Source organism: Elephantulus edwardii, unplaced genomic scaffold (assembly GCF_000299155.1).
Source record: "Elephantulus edwardii isolate Elephantulus edwardi_28Jun2011 unplaced genomic scaffold, EleEdw1.0 scaffold00078, whole genome shotgun sequence".
NCBI classification, from domain to species: Eukaryota; Metazoa; Chordata; class Mammalia; order Macroscelidea; family Macroscelididae; genus Elephantulus; species Elephantulus edwardii.
This window is the reverse complement of record NW_006399828.1, coordinates 8,914,227-8,920,226: the sequence shown is the minus strand read 5'-3', so window position 1 is coordinate 8,920,226 and position 6,000 is coordinate 8,914,227.

Below are 6,000 nucleotides of genomic sequence, written 5' to 3'. Positions count from 1 at the left end.
AAAAAGTGCTGGAGAAGCTCAATATCATCTGTGCATGTTTCAGGATCAAGAATGCATCCTATCTCCATATCTTTTCAATCTATACAGAACAGATTGTTTGGGAGGCTGGACTTTTTGAGGAGGGGTGTGGCATCAGGATTAGAGGAAGACTCATCAACAACCTGCATTATGCAGATGACACAACCTTGCTTACTGAACCTGAGGAGGACATGTGGTATTTGCTGCAGAAGGTCAATGTCTGTAGTCTTCAGTATGGATTAAAGCTTAACATCAAGAAAACAAAGATTCTCACCACTGGGCCAATTGGCAACTTCTTAATAAACAGTGAAGAGATCGAGATTGATAAGAACTTTTGCTTGCTTGGTCTCACAAGCAACACTCTTGGCATCAGCAGTCAGGAAAACAAAAGACAAATTGTATTAGGGGAAAGTCAGCTGCCAGGGTCCTCTCTACAACAATGTCAGTTTAGAGACTAAGGTGTATCTTAAACAGAGTATGATCATTGCAATTACTTGTTGTATGTCAGAGAGCTGGACAATGATTAAGGATGAAAGAAGAACCCATGCTTTTAAATTGTGGTGCTAGAGAAGAGTGTTGAACATACTGTGGACTGACAGGAGAACAAACAAGTCTGTCCTAAAGAGGGTGAAACCATGTTACACCCTGGAAGCAAAGATTTTAAAGCTCTGTCTCACATATTTTGGGCATGTGACCAGTAGGGACTAGTCTTTGGAGAACATCACAAGTGTATAGTGTATAGGAAAAACACAGGTGAGGAAGACCCAGGATGAGATGGATTCAGTGGCTGGAGAAGTTTGATTGGGTCTGTTGGAGATAAGAGGCTCAGGATAGGGCTGACTTCAGAGTTGTCGTATATAGTATCACTATGAGTTGCAGGCTACTCCATGGCACATAACAACACTAACCATGTAACTCAGTAATTTAACTCTTAAAAATATGTCTAAGTAAGATAAAAACATGTCCACATATAAGACTTAATGAACATGAGTGCCCATCCACTCAACCATTGCTTGGAGGCAGAATGTACTGATAGATGATCTTTAATGTTAATCAGCAGAAAGATACGGTGTATTGTTCTCCTGCAGAACTGCTAATGTGGTCAAAGCAACAGATAGGTGTTACTTTGTGTGAGTAAAGCAATGCCCTAAGGAAATTCCCTCCAAAGCTTCCCAAAATGGCTATATTCATAATAGCCTAAAATTGAAAACAATGTCCCTCAGTAGGAAAAATAACAATTGTGCTCTATACATACAATGGACAGTACTAACAACAACTAACTGCCAAGTACAAACAATGAGTTGGGACTGGGGAAATCTCATCTCTATTTTGATAAACAACATTTGCCAGAGACAAGAGTATATACTGTACAATTTGGTTGTTGTTATGAACTTTCCAGTCTGAACAGACCCGTAGCTGACCTTCTTTCAGGTTTTCAGATGCAGTAAATCACAAGAGGGTTGATTGCTCATCCTTCTTCAGAGAAACAACTGATGGATTTCATATTGGCATTATTGCTGATTTAAATTCTGCAATTGCCAACAGTAAATAGTGACAGGAGGAAAGTGGCAAAACAGTGCCTGTGGCAGGTGTGGAAATTAGGTACACAAAGTCTCAGGAGAAATATTCTTAATTGTAGTGGTGACCACCTGGATCATGAATACTTCTCAGTCTCTTTGGAATGCACATTAAGATGAGTATTTTTAATTATATATAAATTATACTTAAATATATTTGATTAACAAATCAAATTGATAAGTATAGTGATAATAGTTTTTAAACTTTGAATTAATACACTTTCATTGCTATCTATTTCACCCAGTTGGTTCCAATTCATGACAACATTAAGTATAATAGCACAAAATGTTATCTGGTCCAGGGCCATACTCATGACCATTGATATGGTTCACGCCAGTACAATTACCAAGTACTGACTACTTATGATGCAAAAAGAAAGTACTGGCTGTTAGGCCCGGGCAAGGGGGGCCAAGGAGAGGGAACAAGAATTCAAACACCAGGCTGGATGGCCTCGAGTGAGGCCGATAAGGTGGACTAATGACCTTGCCAACCACCTGAAGCCAACCAGGGGCTGTAAACTAAGAAATGGAATGCAACTCCGTTCTTCCCGAAGACCCCATTATAAAAACCCCATCCTAACCCCCAGAAGCTGCGAATTCTCTGCTCTGCCCCTTCAGGACAGAGAATTCGCCCGGGAGCTTCGCTTTTATAAAGAGATAACTTTAAACTCTATCTCTCTTTGGCTGACTTCTTTCAGGCAAGCTGCTATACACTGGCAAAAGTAGTTATAATTGTAAATTCACACTTTGTTGGGGGCCATGAGGTCCAAAGACCATCTATTTCACATAAAATCATTCCAAAGTAAGGCACTGAAGGAAATTTAATTCTTAACAGCCAATCAATATCAGTATCCAAACAATTATGTCTAGAAACGAATAAATCATGACTTGTATCCAAACAAGCTTAATGCTCACCACAGAGAACTGTGAACGGCAAAATCAAACAGGAAGACTCTAGAGAGAGGAGAAATTGGTGGAAGTGTCTGCTTCTGATGCCTTTCTTCTCTTTTTTTTTTTTTTCTGCTGGTAGGTTTAATTTAAATACAATATTCTGTGCTAGATGTCAAAATTACTTAGGTCCAAGTGCCACCTAACAATTTCTCAGAGTCAATGGATGTAAATATTTCTAAAATATACTCAATAATCTTTGGGACATTTATTTCCTAGATTTTGAGACAAAGATTCTTCCCACGTTGATTGGCAGCACTATGATAGCTAGAGAGATTGATATTGTTGACAATTTCAGCTTACTCAGATCCACAGTCAACACACCAGCAGTGAGGAAATCAAAAGACTAATTTCAGTGGGAAAATCTCTCAGGAATATTTCCACAGTGTTAAAGAACAGTGATGTCAGTCTAGAGAATAAGGCGCACCTGTTCCAGGCCATGGTCTTCACAACTACTTGCTATGCATCAGTGAGTTGTACAATGACTAAGGATGACAGAAGAATTGATGTCTTTGACTTGTGATAGTGTGGAAGAGTATTGAGCATTCCATGGACTGCCAAGAGAAAAAGGTTTATCATGGAGATGGAGAAAACCAAGTTTCTTCTTGGAGGCAAGGATTTTTAAGCTCTGTCTCACATATATTGGGCATGTTGCCAGGAGGGACCAGTGCTTGAAGAAGGACATAACAATAACACTTGGAAGGGTGGAGAGACAGCGCAAGAGAGGACGACCATGGAGGAAAGTAAGTGGGTTAATGGGATTAGGTGTGTCAGAGGTAATGAGATGGTCATAGAACAAAATAAGGTTCACAGATATTGTGCATAGGGTTACTATGAGTTACAGGTGATTTGAAATCACATACCAACAATTCCCTAGATAAGGACATCTGTCCTGCAAGATATTTTTATCAGGGACACAGTCAAATTTGGAGTGTTTCATTTGAAGATTAACACACTGGGCCTCTAGCTTAATATGCTATTGGTATTGTTAGATGCCTTTGAATCAAGTATATCTCATAGCAACCCTGTAAGCAATAGATTTAAACTCGTTCTTATCCTGTGCCATTTACATCATTTCTGACATACTGGAGTCCAATGGAGTCCTTTCCAACCATGATATCTTTTTCCAAAGAATACCCTCTCCTAATAACATGCCCAAAGCATGTAAACTTGAGCTTTGTCATCTTTCCTCCAAGGAGTACTCTAGCTACATTTTCTCTGAGAATAGTGATCCAACACAATGTAGAAATCATCAAACAATATCATTAATATGCATTGAAGTTCAACATCAAGAAAACAATTCTCGCCAATGGGCCAATTGGCAGCATCATGCTCAATAGAGAAGAGACTGAAATTGTTAAGTTTCAACTTGTTTAGTTTCAAAAATCAACATTTGTGGTACCAGCAGCAAAGAAATCAAAAGACAAATTGTGTTGGGAAAAACTGCTCTCAAGTGTAACATAAAATAGGTGCAGAAACAGAAAGTAAGCAAGAAAGCTTTTTATTGGGAGCTCTCAAATGAGGTTTGCTATCCCAAGCCAGAGAAGGACAGGATGGGGCAGGGAAGTCACATGTGGAGGGGGGTGAACAAGCTTTTAACCGCTCGGTGGGAAGGTACCATCTCTTGGGAGAGATAGTGGCTTTGGAGCTCCCTAATTGGCTGCTGTTGTGGTAAGTGAGGTAGGCTGATGCCCAGGATTTGATGAGTCAGCCCTGCAGACCTATCATCAGGGACCTCTTCAGAACACTGAAGAGCAACAATGTCAGTCTAGAGAATAAGGTATCCTGATGCAAGCCATAGATTTGTAATCACTTGGTATGCATCAGAGATCTGAACAATGACTAAGGACGGCAGAAGAAGAACAGATGCCTTTGAGTGTTGGTGGTGGAGAAGAGTACTGAACATACCATGACTGCCAAGAAAACAAATAGGCCTATCCTGGAGAGGGTAAAACCACCTTGCTTCTTGGAGGCAAGGATATTGAAGCTGTATCTCAAATACTTTGGGCATGTTTTCAGGAGGGATCAATCTTTGGAGAAAGATATTATACTTGGAAGGGTGGAAGGACAGCACAAGAAAGGAAGACCCTGGATGAGATGAATAGACTCAGTGACTAAGGTAAAGGGGTTAGATGTGTCAGAGACAATGAAATTGGCTCAAGACAGGGAAGGGTTCAGAGCCATTGTGCATCTGGTCACTACGAGTTGTAAAGAACTTAGTGTCACATAACAATAACAATAGCATCATTAATAGTACACATAAGTAAAATAATTTTAGGTAGAAGACTAACAAAACAGATCAACAATGAGAGGAATTGACTCAGTGGCATCAACAATGGATCAAGCTGTGCTTTGTTGTGTTGTACAAGAGACTTGCTTTGAGAGTCATCTAACAACAACAGTAATAGAAAGACAAATGGAGTTTTTCAGATTAAATGTGCCAGTCATTGTCTGTGGATCACTTGTGGGTTCCAGAAGACAACAGAAAAAGATGGTGAACACTAGTTTTTGGAATTTAAACAAGGAAAGCTAAAATTTTCTAAAATTACCACTATGAAGAAACATTTACTGTGGGTGAATCTTATGCAAAGCTACCAAGATTTTTGCCAGTGAAAATAAGTTTTTCTATGCATTTAAGGGGATGGAACATGGAATAACTGAACATGTTTGCATGTACGGTGTAGAGCTTTAGAGCCTAGAGAAAGCGTTAAAAAAATATTCACCAAGTCCCACCAATTGCCATTTGGTCATATGAATGAGGGAGAGGTAAAACTGCAAACAAAAATGACAAATACCCTCCATCTGTAGAGCTTGCATTCTGATAGCCACATACAGGATGTGTTGTCATTGTTGTTATGTGCCATCGAGTCTCTTGTGACTCGTAGCGACTCTATGTACAAGAGCCTTGAAGACTGCTCTATCCTGTGCCAACCTCGCCATCTCAAACACACTCATTCCCACCACTCCAGTCACAGAATCGATCCATCTCATCAAGGGTCTTCCTCTCCTGCGCTGTCCTTCCACTCTTCCAAGTATTATGTCCTTCTCCAAGGACCAGTCCCTCCTTGCAACTTGCCCAAAGTATGTCAGACAAAGCTTCAGAATCCTTGACTCCAAGGAACATTCTGGCTTCACCCTCTCCAGGGCAAACCTGTTTGTTCTCCTAGCAGTCCATGGTATATTCAACACTTTTCTCTCAGCTCAAAGGCATCAATTCTCTTTCTATCATAGCACGTAATTGCAAAGACTATAGCCTGGATCAGGTGCACCTTAGTATCCAGCCTGACGTCATTGCTCTTCAGTATGCTTGAGAGGTCCCTCACAGCTGACTTTCCCAATGCAATCCGCCTCTTGATTTCCTGGCTGCTGTTACCAAGAGTGTTGACTGTGGAACCAAGTAACCTAAAATTGTTAACTATCTCAATCTCTTCACCATCCATACTGATGCTGCCAATTG